The sequence below is a fragment of the Seriola aureovittata genome, chromosome 16 (genome assembly GCF_021018895.1).
Source record: "Seriola aureovittata isolate HTS-2021-v1 ecotype China chromosome 16, ASM2101889v1, whole genome shotgun sequence".
Taxonomy (NCBI): domain Eukaryota; kingdom Metazoa; phylum Chordata; class Actinopteri; order Carangiformes; family Carangidae; genus Seriola; species Seriola aureovittata.
In genome coordinates, this window is record NC_079379.1 from 6,125,471 (window position 1) to 6,142,685 (window position 17,215).

Genomic DNA, 17,215 nt, shown 5'->3' on the forward strand with positions numbered 1-17,215 from the left:
TGTCAATGAAATACTTGAGATGAGGAGAAGGCGGCAAGATAAACAGTGTTGGACAGTGGCTTTTTTACAGATGTTTCTCTGAAAACAGCTGCCTCCTGCGGCCGAAAACGAAGTAATGAGAACGAATCTAAGTTGTTGCTATGGTTACAATAATAAACACGAGTACTGTACAGAGAGCGGCGTACCTACCTTCGTCGCCATGTGTGTTATTACTTGGTCCGGTTTAGGAAAAGATCGCGATTTGAGTTGAAATAAGTACCTCCTCAACATTAGACAATCTTTATTGTCATGGTAACGATAATAACAACGTAGTTGACTTTATCGATGTCATAGATTATAGAAACAACATAAACTTCTACTTTTACATGGGAATCAAACACCACTCTCCTGTGTTTTGTTGACCCATCCTCCTGACGTGGACTTTGTCTCTCTTTACACTACGTCACCGCACTTTTCCCTTTGCATAGTTACTTCGGCCCCTAGATGTCGCCTAGCAACAAAATGTAACTATGGGTCAGAATTGCCTGCTGCACAGACGACCTATGGACTCTTTTTTTACAGGACAGTCTTGATAAACAATGAGCTGAAACTCACTCACGCAAAGCTGCGTAATTCTCTGTAGGTTCATCACTTCCAGAGACTCCTTATGAAAATATTGATCATAGCTACTTAAAATACAATTATGATGTGGACTGAAATGTCGCACATCAGAAAACAGGAAGTCTTTTTACATAAATATGATAAATGTACTTTGCAGGTGACGTTTAATAAAGGTCAGAGCCACGGTAGTTTATGTGTAAAGGATGAACCCGTGTGTGTCTGTGTGTGTGTTTTACCGTCCATTGTCCTGTTTCTGTAATCACAGCGACTGTGAGCCTCGTTTAATCACTTCCACACAAAACACAACTTTAACACAGTTTCCCTCTTACATGGATTAGAGGAGAGAGCGCCGGCCGGTCAGGTCTGCCGTCGATGAGAAAGCCGCTATTTCACAACGTGTCCCAGTTCCCAGCAGCACCAGGCGACCGGGAACACCAGCTCCTGGCACAACAATTGCTTTTTAATCCCCCTCTCTTTTGTTTTTTGTTTTTTTTGTTTCCTTCTTTTTTTGGTGGGAATGATCTGAGTTATTGCGAAACTGACATTTCTCTTGTGCCAGGAAACATTTGACAGTTTTTAATGTTCATTTCCCTCTCTCTCCTCTGTCCATTTCAGGTTGCGAAAAGGATTTGCCGCCATCGCCGCCACCGCCACTGCTGCTGGAAACATACAGAAGGAAAGAAAAACGAAGAACGGAGCAACAAATTTTTCTTTTTAATTATCAGATATTGTATTTTTTTTTCCTTATTTTTATTTTTTACTGATTTTTTAATCTTTTGATTGTCGCATTGCAGATCACGCACAACATCCTCCTCTGTCATGTTGGAGGTAATCTCGTCAGTGTTCTCGACCTGAAGTAACCCCTCCACAGATGTGACGTTCACAACAAAAAGATGAGTTGAAGTAATACGGGGGGAGGGGCTCTGGGATGGCAGATTTTATTTTGGCGAGGCATAAACACGCTCCCCAGTTTGAAATCTGAAGAGTGCAAGGAGAAATTCAGGGTCACGGTCTGTGAAGATAATTGAAATTGCCCTCCCTTACAGTGAATCTCAAATCGCTGCTTTTTTTCATTTTTTCACAGTGATGTGAGTTTTACAATAGTATTACAATACAGTACAAAACAGGGGCAAATCTTCAGCCTGTATGTGCAGAGACAAGGTTCAGCGCACAAACACCACCACAGATACATCTTATGGGCGAGGAGACGATTTCCAAAATGCTGCAAACAATCACAATGAGCGATCAAAGGTGTGATGGGGTTCTTGACACACTGAGGCTTCCTTATTAGGTGGAATTTGCCTTTCTCCAGGAGGACATGGTTCTTAAAACCCCAGAGATTCCTTTAAAGAGGTGGATTGGTTTATAATCAGTAGTCCTGGTCCCTGTAATCCCTGGTTTTAAGTACAAACAGCCTGTTTTATTACAGCTGCTTTTGGAGGCCTGGAAACCAAAGTTGGTGAAGCTGAATAAAAACATGTCACCAGTGTAAATAACAGATGCACAATAGACAAAAATAAGGAAATACTGGCCCTTTAACATCAACCCCTCACTTTAATCTAGTGTATGATAAATGGGACTGGTTCTTGAACATCTCCTCAGTTTTATGTTACATACAGTACAATGTGTACTAGTGTCCACAGTGCACTGTTTTGGCTCGGAGTTTAAAGGGTACGACTGTGCTCATATAACACTGTCAAAATTGTGATAAACAGTTTATAAAAAGAAAAAAAAGGATCAAAATCGATGCAGTGGAACCAGAGATTTTGTCTTTTTTTTATTCCACACATTCGTCTTCTTTGTCACAACATGATGCCTACATCACCCACAATGCAATTCAACCAGACATTTATCAGACTTCACACCGCACCCTTTGGACACCCTAAAGGCTTTTTGCTGATGCAGTTGTGCTCGCCAACACCTGGAAACACTGTGATGCGTTCACCTTTAACAGACAAATGAGAATCAAACTGCAAAATTCAAATCAGGTTCATTGTGGACTTTGTAGAGACTGAGCTTTCAGTATTACGGCATGGTCTTCTTCAGTGGAGTTGACTTGTAAAGGTCCATTTTTTATACTTTTCCTGTGTTTTATTTGAAGTGTTGATCCATAAGAAGATATAGTTATGGTTTTAAGAACCAAAAAACATCTCAATGTAGTTTTACATTTCCTCTCTCAGGCTTCTCTCTGGAGCTCTAGGAACAACAGGTTACTATAGTCAGCCAATCCTAGCCTGTCTTCTGATTGGCTCACTGGTTTCTGAGTGATCCAATAAAAATATAGCAGATTTCAGGTAAACACTCAGAGAAACTAAATCCTGCAAGGTTGGATGGTGGGTCCAGGTGGGCGGGGCTTGGGACATGGCTGACAGCAGTGACTGCTTTGTTGTGACATCACAAAGTTACAGAAGTCCTGACGACTCGTTTTAAGGCTCAGTTTCTGAATACAGGCTGTGTGCATTTCTCTGAGCACTTTGATACTTTCACAGTATTAATATAGAACCTAGACCTGCTTTATAATCAAAGAAGACATGGAAATCTATCTTTATACAATATGGGACCTTTAAAAGTTTCCATCTGAGCCAAAATACTCCTTAAACAGTGAAATCATCACAGCTACCAATTTCACATGTAAACAGAGCCAACTCAATCTGCAGATGAAGACCATTTGATTCAGCTGAAATCTCAGGAAAAAGCGGATCTTGTGTCTTATAATTCTTCTTTTTCTGTCAAAATCCAATTTCAAAAGCTGGAGAACTGATGGCAAAATCGTCTTTTCAAGGATATACTTTATAACCCTCTGACTTTTCATCACAGGATTTTCACGAGCTCCCGTGTGTCTGTTCTGTGTTGCATTGTGTGGCGATGGCGTCCTTGAACACCAGAGTCAAAACTACAAAACTGGCTTTTTAAATTTATTTCATTTTGATATTTTACTACATTTATTTTTTACATTTATTCATTTTTGAAAGAATTGGTAAAGAAAAGAGAGTGTAATATGAAACTGGGACACAGTGTTGATTAGAAACCAGTAGTATTACAACATGTGTTAATGGTCAATGCAGTTTGTTTCCTGATGAACTAAACCTTCCCTTTAAGAGGTTTTCTAATACCGGTCGGACAAATTTATTAACTCAACAAAGCTCCCTTCAAGCCAAGGCTTTGTTAAACTTATCATCAAGAGCTGGAGGCTTGTTTATGATCAGTGTGACTGGTTTGTTAACATCCTGTTGTGTTTCACTTTCCTCTGTGGAGGCTTTAAGATTCAAAGCGTCAGTCGCACAAAAAGAGGGAACACTTGGCACAAAATTATAGACATTACCTTTCATGTCCTTGACCTTTCCTGCAAACGTCTGCTAGCCTGGTAGTTGACCGTGTGACACCAATTGACTTAGAGCGTTGAAAACAAGAACTTTATCTTGTTAGTGGGCAGTGGGGGTGGTTCCTCATCCTGAATGTTAACATCAGTTTGTCTTAAGTTAAATCATCCCTTTACTTAGAGGTGCTTTGTTAATGAACAGATCAGTGAGATTGGCTTGTTTATAGCCTAGACTTTCCCTTTAAGAGGATTTGATTTGTAAGTTGAAGTCAAGAGAAATATTTCTTTTTAAGTTCTTAACATTTTAAAAGCCTCACATTCCCTTTAACAGGGAGTTTAAACTTCATTTAACACCCCTTGAAAATCTGTTTTGTGCTGGTTTAACTGCACACCTTGCTGTAGTGATACTCAGGTGAACTCAAGGACGCTGTGACGTCACTTTTGGGTGTGGTTACAGGTGCAGTCGAGCTCATTACTGAACACCCATCTTTGTTGCTGGCACTGGTCTGAAGTGAAACAGTCAAGTGCCAAAAGATTCTGTTAATGATCCTTTTTTTTTTTTAATTCCTACTCAGCCCCTTTAAGAGTAGGCTTGATTATCCACCTATTTTTAGGAGCATTTTCAATTTGCGAATAAAAAACCTGATGGAAAGCCGAACATTTTTTAAAAAGTTGAAAAATCACAAAAAGGCTTGAACCTTCCCCACATTAACACATGAATCAAACAGAAATGTCAAATTTCACATGGTTTTCCATCGTTTCAGCTTTGACTGGATCTTTTAATGACCTCATTTTGGTTTAATGGCACAGACTGGAGAATTGGCGCCAATTTTCTGGAAATCTGGTTAAAATTTGCACCAAATTTGAATTGAAACTTGACGTTAGGGTCCTGAACTACTGTTTAAAGGAGAGGTTTGATTTGTATATGGAAGTCTTGATAACATCCTGTTAAGGATTTGGTTGTGTAAAAAGATTTGTATCTCTCTAAAAACCTTCCCCTCTGAAGGAAACTCGGTTTGGTTTTGAACCTTAACGACCTGTGTTTCCTAACTAAACTTCCCCTTTAAGAGGGACCTTGGTTCATTACCAGCACTTTACTTTAAGGCCTTGAAACCCCTCAGTCAGTCTGGAGGAAACAGCAGCATCCGTCTCGTGAGAGGGGGATTAGCAGGTTGTGAACTCGGACTCGACGGATGGATGGACGGACATCTGTGGCTGAGGTGATGTTGTGCGTGACCTGTGTTGCCGTGGAGATGCGAGGATGAGGATGAGTAGGAGGAGGAGGAGGGTGAACCGGAGCACTGAATGTGTGCCTGCAGCAGCAGTCTGACTGTACACACCGACTGACCGACAGGGTGGATTTAAAACAAACAACAAACAAGAAAAAAAACACAAAAAAAAAACAACAACAAACACAAACGCCGAGTGCCAAAGCTGGGATCTGCTGCATTCTCACTACACTTTAAAAAAAAAAAAGGGTTCTTCTTCTTCTTCTTGTAAATAGGATATATATGTTTGTTTGTTTGTCTCTTTTGTTTTTCCTGTATTGCTACAGATTTGTAAAATTTTGCGGGAAAAATTTTGTTACATTTTGTAAAATGGGAGCAACTCGTCCCCCCGAAACCCTCCTTATTTTTTGTTTTTTTTGTTTGTTTTTTTTTCTTTTTAAACCCCTCTCACTCGATTTCTCTCTGCTCTGCTCTGTTTTTTTTTTTTTTTTTTTTTTTTTTTGATGGACTTTTAAAAAAACGGTGCCAGCAGTGGTATGCGTGCATGCATGCAAGGTTTTTTTTTTCCTCTTTCTTTCTTTCTTCCTCCATCTCTTTTCTCTTTTTGTACTGAACCAGAGTGGAACCACTACAAAAAAAAAAAAAAAAAAAAAAAAGACAGACCAGTTGGCAATACTTCAGTCACTTCTTCTTCATCTCACCGGCACTGGACTTCCGCCCGCCACTTCCCCGCTGAGAGGAGAGGAGAGGTGGGAGGAGGAGGAGGAGGAGAGGGAGGGGAAGGAGTGAGGAAGAGGGGGGACTTCGCTTCACATCAAATCAGATTTAAAAAAAACAAAAAACAAAATACAAAAAAAGCACCTTTGGACCTTTTTTTCTTTTTTTACTGTGCTGAAGTGAAGTCAAGTGCTATTATTATATTATTATATTATTATTATTATTATTGTAGCCACTCTGTCTGGAACCCTTTTTTGAAGAAAAGCAAAGGAAAAACAACACAGAAAAAAAAAAAAAGAAACTGAAGCCAATCTGCACTTCTTGTTCCGACGAACATGCTTGTATGACCAAGTGACTGTCGTGAATCTTTGTTTAAAACCGATAAGGAACAAACAACAACAACAACATGAAAAAAAACAACAACAAAAAAAAAGCAGTTGAGAAACTCAAATCAAAATGGTGGCAAACGCAGAAGGATTCAATGGTAACGATCTCACAACACACTCTTGACAGTAAAAACCCACAATCCAGAATCATGCTGCCTAATTCATACTTTAATCTCTCTCTTTTTCTCCCTGTTTCTCTTCCTTGCTCTATCACTTCTTACTTTTCATCCTGTCTTTGTCTGTCTCTCTCTCTCATCTTCCCTTTTTATTCTCTGTTTCCCTTCTTGGTTGATTGTTTTTTTTCTCTCTCTCTCTCTCTCTCTCTCTGTCTTTCTGTTTGTCGTCCTGCACACCATCATACAAACCTGTAATAAACAAAAACAAACATAAAAAGATAAATAGCCTTTTATTCAATACATAACTACATGTTGGCTTGGTAGGCTTAGTTGAAACTAGTTCCATTCCGACAAAAAAGAATAATAGTAAAAACAAAATATGAGCTTCTTTATGTATTGGTTCTGCCGCTGTAGTGTCCTGGTCAGATTTAAAGATGATAAGACTACATATATCTGAAATACTGTATTTACAAATGCATTACCAGGGCTGGCCTCAACAAACAACACAACAACAGGGGGAGGGTTTTCAACTCCGTCCACTGGGCGACCGATTGGTAGCAGCCGGATGGTTTTCCCGTAGGAAGCCCCGGCTGTCGGTATGAGTCGAATGAAATGCTTCGCTTAAAGTCTTCATAGTTTTTTAATCTCATAGCGTTCGGCATCACTGAAGCTCTCCGTCACGCTGCTACACGCCCCTTCCGCAAAAAAAAAAAAAAAGAAAAGAAAAAAAAAACAATCAAAAAAAAAAGAAAAAAAAAACCTGAAAAGAAAGCAGCGCTGCACAGAGAGGCTCCTGGTGGACGCTCAGCCTTAGAAAGCTTCCAAGAGACTTTTATTTTTGCAAGTGTATAGTTTTAATTGAATATTTTTCTGATGAATGATTGAATGTATTTGCTTTGGGGAGATAAGTAAATGTTGTGGGTTTACTGTCTGAATGTCAGAGGAGGAAAGAGTCGGGCACACTAGTATCAGAATGGGAAAGAGTCCAACAGAAAACACCTGTCAGAGTTTTCATTATTATTATTATATAAATATTGAACCAGCTGCTCATGGCCGCAGAACAAAAAGCTGTAAGTTTTTCTTTTATATGAGAAGAAATTTTAAAGTTGCTAGACAGCCGGAGAAACGAGGTTAGATCTCACGTAGCCCGACACAGTGGCTCCTCATCACTGTCTTGAGCCCCTTACCTCAAAACCAGTAACATTTTTCGAAGATGGATTGTCTTTGTGAAAGGTTCGCTCACACCAGCATTTTCAATGCCAAAAAAAAAAGGTCATTTCAATTAAATCACCACAAAAAGTTCATGAGCGCGAAGTAACACCTCGCTAATCTTTCATGTGGAGTTCGACTTTGACACGTGAATTTGCTCTGTTGACCCTCAGAGTCGCAGTTTTTGAATTAACTTGTTGGATTTGTTCGAATTAAAACCCTTCTGATTTATTCACACTACACCAAAACTAAATCTAGAGTACAGCTAGTGTGCACGAGTCCTTCCTTTGTTTCATTTAAACTTGCTCTGTTTTCTCATGTTGAGATTTTATCTGTTCCGTGCACCTGGTTTTCCCCGCCAAAAAAAAGCTTTCGTGTATTAGGTCATGTTTCAAAGACCGATGAGAACTGTGCGACAGCATTGAGGCTGGACCGCTGTCTTTACCCTGACGTTTACTCTGATTGGGCGATTGATTAATTCCTGCTCCAAGACAACACAAGGACAGGAAATGTATCTTTACAGTTGAAGTTTAACGTGTTACATCAGTTACTTGTCTTGATTTATCACAGACCTAAAATCTTTGTCCACACGACTGTATTTCTGACTGACCTACAGACTCTTCTACTGAAGTTTGATGTCTGCACTTTCAGCTGTTTTAATTTCTCTTACAGTTAAAGCAAAAAATATAAACCACAACAAGGTTTTATGGGCAATACTAACTCCCAAAGATTCACATTAACCATATTACATCCTTGACTTATTCCTAACTGTGACTGCAGGAGGTCATTTGTGCTACAAACTGCAGCACCGTGTGGACAAACTTCCGTTTTAAAGAACATCGCTTGTGTGATTCTTCCTTGTCAGGTAAACTTCAGGGGTCTTTATCCGTCCTCAGTCTCCGCTGTCGTCAGGGTTTTAAGTGCGCTTTGGCAAAAATGTAGAAATACCTGTTGTCACGGGTGAAAGCTCTGATTACGTTTTGTATTTCAAAACCTATTCAAAGTCACTTTAGTAGCCTGAAAAGGAGTTTTAAGATTCAGACAATCAAGACATAACTTATGCAAAACTATTCCCTCACCAGAGAGAAGATTCAGATGTGAGTCTTTCTGTTAAGGTTGATTTTTTCCCCCCCAAAAAAGTGTGATGCTGGATTTAAACACAAATGATGCAAATCAACATGCTGTAGGTACTGACAGGGTTCTCGCAAACTGCACTTTTAAATCAAACTATCTCAGTTCATTTGTGGACAGAGGTAAATCAGTGGGGATAGCTGGAGTTGATATTAAGCTAAATTATAATCGTCGTAGACAAATATCCCAATGACACTGTAGGAAAATCCTCCGTTCGACAGCTCCGACTTGTTAAATCACATTAGTAGATCAAACTTGACGTTGCTATGTCCGTGTAGGAGGACGGTTTAAGGTTTTTTAAGTCTTGGGGAAACCAGGTGCACTGAAATCTCTTTTTAAGGGGAGTTGAGGCCAGCCCTGCTTCATAACTGAGGTTCTGCTTCTTCTACTACTGCTACTATCAAACAACCAACCCTGGGCACAAAAACAGGCCTGAATACTGTTTCAGATCCTCCCTCCAGTTCTCGAGGTGTATTTGATTTTTAACTTTGTATACCAGCACTTTTGAAAGTCCAAGTCAGAGCCCAAAGCGGGACACGGGATTGTTTTCGTTCAGTCTCCAACATGACAGAGACACTTTTGTTCATCAGCTTGTGGTCCAGAGTGAGACCACGTTTCCTCTGTTTGGACCACACATTCAAAGTGTCTTTGGAGTTTTTATGACTTAAAATGACAAAAAAAAAAAATAGCCGTCGATTTTTGTTTTACATGGTTTGAAAAGTATTCAAGCTCTGTTTCTGTTGCCCAGGTCAGCAAAACAACCTGTTGATGTCTGCTGTATTTCAATAAAACACAGCCTTTTTCAAAGGGTACACCCTGTGCTCTTCACTGTGTGTGTTTCTCTGTGTATGTAATGTGGTCCACATGCACAGTGTTATTAGAGGATTACAGTTGTATCGTGACAGCTATTGATATTGGATGGGTTGTCATGATTTGGTACAGAATTGACCCCAGTGGATAAATCTAACAGTCCCACTATATCCAAGAAATTAACAGATTGTGTCTGAAGTCACTGTGGACGTTTTCAGTATTAAAGGAGATATTTGTAAGTTTTTGTTATTGCTACAAAGCCAGTGTTAGCATTAACAGCTGTTTATTTACCAGTCTAGAAGAAATGTTGTGAGTTCAGCATTAAACTCCATTACTTTACTCACCAAGAGCTGTCTCCAGCTGTGAAAAGCAACTCTCTTGTTTTGCTTCTACTTTTATCACTTCTTTTCAGACTTTTCTAGTCAAACTCACCACTTTCCGATACCGAGTCACTGTAGCATCCACGCTGCCCTGAGGAAGTAGGTGATCAGAGGGCGAATTATGAACTCTTGTCTTGTAAACATAACAATGGCTGAAGCTCTTAGTAAGCAACCATCACCACTACCTGCTCCCGACAAGAGACCACATTGGCAAATTTAACTCATTATAGGCCCATTCCGTTTCTGATAATGGATTTTTTTATGGTCATCATTTTTGCTCGTCTTAAATGGGTTTGACCATGTGTGTTCTGGAAAACAGCTGCAGGACATCTGGACCAAAATCCATTTAGAAACAAATTATTAAGCTGCTGTCTTGCAGTATAAGTATTTATTAACTTAGTTTAGTTGGATTAGCTGTTGATCTTTGTGCAAAATGTAAAATAGTACAAATGTAGAGAGAACAATAGAGTACATATGAAATGTGGATGATCAGAGATGTTTTTATGAGAATTTTAAGTGATTTCTGTTATTTGAATTAAGACTCTCCTGCATCATTGTGTCCTGTTTAAATGATTTGGCAATTACATGCCATAAACCGTCATTGTCATGCTGGAGGAGGATTTTCCAGAATCTGGCAACCAAGACTTGTTCTTAATAATGACTTACAACTGATAAGTAAAGCATTAGTAAATTATTTAACCATCCATTAAACGGTTAATTGCCGCTTATAAACCCATAATAAATAGTGTTTTATCAGGAAGTGGTACCAACAGCACAAATAAATTAAACAAGGTTTAGTTTTCTCCACCAGAATTGTATTTATTGTGGTGTAGAGAAGTCTCTGAAACAACTAGACTCTTTCTTTTTCTACTCGTGACCTTGGCCTATCTAAAATCCTGCTTACAGTTAACAAGTGTACAATGATGTGTTTACTCAAATCTGTCTTTAGAACGCTGGTGTGAACCTCAGCGAACAGGGCAGAAGACTTCAACAAATGAAACATATTCCACTTTGGTTTGGACAAAAGTAAACAAACTGTAAGTGTGATTTCATCCAGAGCCAGAGATACAAAAATACAGAAAAGCTCCAAACATTTTTGACCTCATGTTCTCTCCATCCACAATTCAGACTGATCCGGTGAAGTGAGGTGAGCGCTCCGAGACTCGGCTGATTTCACCCGATAAACCCACTTCACTCTCAAAGAGAGGGAGATGATGGAGATGAGAGGAAGGAAAAACGCTTTAAAGAAAAAAAAAAAAAAAACTTCTGTGGCCTTGAAACTGTTGACGCCTGATGCAACCGTAAAAGATGAGGGAGGCGTTTCCATCCCGCTCATTTTGAATGTTCTCCACGTCGCTGAGCCCATCCCAGGCCCGCTGTAATATCTGGTCGGTATTCTCAAAGGATATCACGGTGCTGGTGTTAATTTAAGATAAGCTCTGCCTTTGGAATCACAATGTGAATGAAGGGGGCTGTAAAAAAAAATTAAAAATGAATGAGAATAAAGGTGAGGAATCACATTTCGGCCTGATAGTAGCACACGGCGGATTGAAAGCTGTCGTGCCCTCAGAGCACTCGGTGTGTGTAAGTGTGCCGTTTTTCTAGTGATGTGTGCAGTGTGTGTACAGTGCATCAGAGTGTGTGTCTAAATATTCATATTGTGTTTTGAGTGTTTGGGGTTTGAGCTTGTGTCTCGGTAGATAAATCGACCTGTGAAAGATGAACATTTCAAAAAAAAAAACACTTTTTGTGTCTGATGCTGCATTCACTCCCCATGGGAAATCAGGTAAATATGACTTCTCTACTTTTAACAGCTTTTGTCGGCTTCCCAGTGGTGAATACTGCTTGAAAATCCAAACCTTGATAAAATTTGTATTAGCTCATGTAAAAAAAACTTTTATTTATTATATATTATATATGTATTATACATTAGTTAACATGAGAAAATAAGCATTTTTCCTATCTTTTAGGTGATTTTGGACATTGTGCAGTTTCACATGTGTACAAAATGGATTTAAAGACATGAAAGGTGCAAACAGATGTGAATTTGCTTTAGTTTTCCAATAATTTCAGGGTTGGAATCACAGAACGGGGGTTATGAGCCCTCCTATTAAGGCTTGGAATTTCTAAACAGCTCCATCAAATAGTGATTTTTCCCTGTGAACGTCTCACACAGTTTCATTTTAATAAATGTTCAAATAATCCAATACCTCACCACAAGTGAAAGATTAGAAAAAATCATCATCATTAGCAGACATCATCTTAAACAAGCAAGATACTGTTAGGACTGTAAACACTGATCACTGTCTGTAAGAGGAGTGGAGTCTGTAAGTTTTGAATTCAGTCTGAATCTGAGCAGTTTTCATGCCCAGAGTTACTTGTTGTGAGATGTTAGCCTTCTATAGCTAACATCTTCACTGTAACATGCATTGGCTGTTCGTGGGAGATAAACACAAGCCTCAAACACACATTTCTTAAGGGTAATGGGACGTGTCAAAACCCCCACGGCCATTGTTTTCTACGTAAATGCACATCCCGTTTTGTGTCAAGACGTTACGACACAACACAGTCCCAAAGCCTGATGCTGACACACATGAATGCTCAAGAAAAAGAAGCAGTTATCACATTCGCTCCTCCATTTGGCACATCTCGCTGTATCCTTAGTATTTCTTCTGAACGCACGCCACGTCTGTTTTTTTGCAGCGTGGACAATGTGTGCAGCCGTTTAGTGTCAGTACGAAAACAGGCATCATTGGGCTAAAAACAGGATCGCAATATCTGCTAAATCTGACTATATATAAGATACCAGTTTTTGTTTGCGTACATCCAATAACACAGTTAGTAGCCTTTAGTGCTGCATCGAGGTGTTGACAAGCTTTTCAGTTTGTGTGAAAATGTTTCAGTTAATTGAGTTGTTTGCAGAATTAAAATTAATTTTTTTCACATGAAAGTTTCTCATGTTTACATTTAACGCTAAAACATACAAGGAGAAGAGAGTTTTTAAGCTATAGGCCACTATCAAAACTTGACATCACAGTTTCTGCAGGTTTTATGCATAAAATGAATAAATGAGGGAATTTGTGAGTTTATTTTCTCCTTTTAATTTTGTAAAAAAAAATATGACTGAAGTGTGTCTCCTGTCTCATGCCACCATGCCTCACCATGACCTGACTGTGTCTTTACACCTGCAGCTCGTAGGCATGGTGGGCTGCAGGACTTACTGGGTTAAATCCCCCATACACCTGGGGAATCTGGACCTGAGGCCTCCCCCCTCCGTCAGCTTCCCCTGTGAGTCTCTTCAGCAGCAGACTACGGTTGTACTCTGCAGCTCCCAGGAGTGACGGAGTGTAACTGTGTGAATGTGAATCAGGGTGTTGTTGAGAAGAAGAACACACGCTCAGATAAGCTTCCCAGCATGAATAAAAACTAAAGAGGAAAAAAACTCTTAGGGCAAGGAGTCCCGGGAGAAATCTCTGCCTAGATTTCTCTGGTTACTCCAGGGATTCAAACCTGCTTCTGTTTCTCTTAAAACATTCAACACGAGCCCAGATGTGCCAAGGATGTAAAATAAGTATCACAGGTCTGAGTCCTCAAATCCTGCTGCTGCACTTGAAATACGAGCGTCAACACATCACCGGTCAAATTACCAAACAGCAGCCGTGTCGTCGGGCTGCATCTGCTGCCGTATGGAGTAAACACCGTTACATAACATGTCTGTGTCTTAATTGGCCAGCGAGACACAGCTGCCATTTTCTTCGTATGTCAGATGCACACAGGACGATGGCGGGAGATGGACAGAAATTCTCAGAAAGGCTTATGCAATTAGACATTGTGTAATTGTGTCTCTACACGCCAACGTTTGGCCTGTAATTGGATGTTGGTTTTCTTCAGAGCGGCTCTGAGTCGTTGCATCACCTCTGCTTGTGTAACCAGCAGTGTGGTTTCTCAGTACGTTTTCCGCCTGCAATCCTAAACCTCGATGCATATTCATTCACACTGTCTGAAAAAACTCTCCATTAGATATTTTACAGCTGCAAAGTTACACTGACAAACTGTGAAGACAGACTGAGACAAAACACAGAGTGAAGTCTGCAGGTAGGACTGGGAGTGTGGAGTTTTTTTTTTTTTTCTCTCTCTCTCTGCTGAACTTGAACTTCGAATCCGAAGGCCAAACATGACTCCACATATGAAACATGGCAGTTTGATTTGTTGTCTCGATGCCTTCAAAGGCACCAAAGAGAGCTGTTTGTACTTGTGACCAAAGCTCGTCACAAAACAAATGTGCTTCTAAATACGGAGCGAGCAGAGATGCAGGGTGTGCATGTGAAGCAGGAATAAAAGGTGGCTGTTGATCTTCCCGCTCATACACACTCGCTCTGTGCAGAATAATAATTGGTCACTTTATCGATCCTCGTAGTCAGGCGCTTTTTTTGGGGCGTCGTCCTCATGGAGGTCAGAGGTAAGACTCTGTAGCTGGTGAGGAATCAGTGTCTTATGTCTTTCTTTTTTTTTTTTGTCTGTTTTTCTACCAGCAGGGTCTTTCACACGATTGTTGCATCTCAATTCAGCACCAGATCCTTCGACAGACACAAGATCCTTAGACGAACCAAAGTCTCATCCGGACCAGGTCTTAGGAGACGGTGAAGCCTCACAGAGGCCCAAAGTACAGGTGTGTTCAACTTGTGATGCACAATGTTTCCGGGTTTATTCTGCAGTAGCTTTTTCATTGGTCCATTTCATAAGATAAATTTACCAGTGACTTGTGAACACCTGGTTAAAAAGGACTCGCTTCCAATATTTCTAGACTTTACGGGTTGACGAGAATCAGACGCAGATGTGTTGTCATTTCAGTTCATACTGGACTAAATGTGGTTGAAAAGTAAATGCTCTTTAAAAGTCCAGCTCCCATGTAACTGTTGTTTCAACAGCATGACGAAGACACCACACAGAGAGTCACTGAATGCTATGTGTGCGTGCATGGAGAGCTACTGTCAGGACAGCCACTCAGTTCAAGCAGCTCCACAACAACACATGCCGTGAAAAAATAAAGACGTGCTGCTAACAACATTTCAGAACAAGTTCTCATTTGCTAAAATTATCCTCTGACTAAAAGTGACCATTTATTTATTTGGTGTTGTGCGCTCTAATTTTGCAGTTTGTCATTTCCTTTACAGTCGACTCAAACAGTTAAACTGAAAATAATTTCTTTTCTTTATGTCTACTAAAAATCTGAAAAAGACTTTGATGTTGTCATTGAGTCGTGGATGGTGACAAGGGGTCTGAGAATCCCTGTATGTTCCACGCTGAAAACACTAAACCTAAAGTGGATGTCTGAAAGTAAAGCAGTGTAAAGAGAATTAGTCTTTCTGCTGTTATTGAAAAGTAGATACGTAGTGAATTTAATACAAAAGTAAATAAATACAGAAGCAAATTAAAACAGAAACATCAGTTGATGTCACATTTTACTATTTAATGAATGCCTGTATGTGTTTATGTTATTTTGGTATGTTATGGCATATTAATGAATTGATTTACTTATTTATTTTTGATTATTTCGTTCCTTCATATATTTAAACGTTGGTCCTGGCTCACTCCTCCCTTTAATGGATGGGTTTTCACTCCACCTTGACAAGCTCTTTTCTGGCATGACCCCGACCTTTTGCACACCACACTCTTACCTGAGGTTGATATTTCACCTGTTTAAAACACGCCTTAACTCTGAGTCCAGCTGTTTTACGTCCGACTGATGCACCCAAACTGTGGCCACCTGTCTTACAGATTTTACCTTTTCAGTCTCTCAGACTGATTATATTACAGCCCGAGCAGACATGGATACAGTAATAACTTCATCATCGTCATCTGAGCCTCTGCACAGCTTGAAGTCGATCCTTTGTGGTTTGAATGCATCGTGGGACTCGAGCTCTCCGCGTTCCCAGTCTTCAGTCTCATTCGGCTGTTTGAAGACGAGCTGGATGCCTGAAAAGCTTTTGTGCCGTTCGTATCGAGTAAAAACCGCTCTCGTTCCCTCTTTGAGCTTCCTCCTGTTGTTCATCCGGCGAGTATCACAATTTGTACAAAATGATGAAACACATGTCACAGAATAACAGAGTTACTATTTAATATGAGAAGAAACAAACAAAAGCAAAGGAACAAGTCGTGCAAATGTTTTGGGCAAGAAAATGAAAATAGAAAAATTCATGTTGTGAGCGTCTGTTTGGTACAAGAGCTGAAAAATAAATGAAACTTTGTTTTAAGTCTTGTGTCATGAGAACAGCTCATATATTCATTTCACATCCAGGTGTTCCAGCTATGTGCGATGACTCATTTTATTTAAGATTCTGCCCTAAATCAGTTCTGTTTTTTGTTCAGTTTTTTTTCATCTGGAGCAAAGTTTCTCAGCCAGCTCAGTTTTCTTGGACGTGTGTTATGAGAAATTTAATCAGAAGCTGAACTGACGTGTGAATCATGTTTTTAATGGGCGGCTGCTCGTCAACAGAGAGGCACTTACTCCGAGCAGACCAGATATTGGGCCTCGCCAGGAAACCTACGAAGAGCCATCCTGCTGCACTTTATTATTTATTTCTTACCCTTTTGGCGCAGCGGGTTAGTGAGCTGCAGCAGCCCAGCTCCCATTCACAAAGCTCCACACTGGGAGCTTCCCATTATAACCCCAGCTCCATACTGGGAGCCTCCCATTATAACCACAGCTTGTAACTGGTCAGCACTGAGCAGATTCACTGAAGCAGCTGTTAGAGTTTACTAGCCCCTGATGTGAACGCACTGCTCCGTGTTCGAGCCGTCATACATATTTAGGCAGGAGCAAACCTCCAAACTACGGCTGCTGTTGTCAGTTTGCACCAATGTTCACTTCAAAAAAAAAAAAACAGGAGTTTATTACTTGAAAATGAAAAACTACAGGAGAAAATTAACCACAGGATCTTTTATCTCTCCTCTCCTTCTGTGTGAATTGTCCTGCTGAAGATTTTAATGGCAAATACTGCGGGTGAAAACTGTTTCTCTTTGCCAGGAAAGAAAATATCCAAAGAGTTTTTAAACATCCTTTGATGTAAACGTGATGCACTCAGTGGTGATAAAAATAGAATTAGGGGTTGGAATTTTTCAGCGCTGCAGAAACAGCAGTTCGCACTCATGAACTTCTAATTTCACACATTTGTAGCTTTTAAGTTGCTAAAGTTTTTAATATCCACATTTTTATGATACAGCCCCGAGTTTTGGTTAATTAGCAACTTGTTTCACATGTAAACAAACTGTAGACGCGAGTGTCCACATACCAGGGGGGCAGAAAGAAAGAAAGAAG

The 17,215-nt window shown here is 40.0% G+C and overlaps 1 protein-coding gene across 1 annotated transcript in view; it reads left to right on the plus strand.

Annotated features, from left to right (window-relative positions):
* LOC130184317 (zinc fingers and homeoboxes protein 2-like) overlaps positions 1–9,524 on the plus strand; it is a 125,182-nt gene extending 115,658 nt beyond the window's left edge. The window contains exon 5 of the mRNA XM_056400252.1: positions 1,216–9,524. The gene's annotated coding sequence lies outside the window, so the exon portion shown is untranslated. The remainder of the gene's footprint in view (positions 1–1,215) is intronic.
* Positions 9,525–17,215: the final 7,691 nt, after the last annotated feature.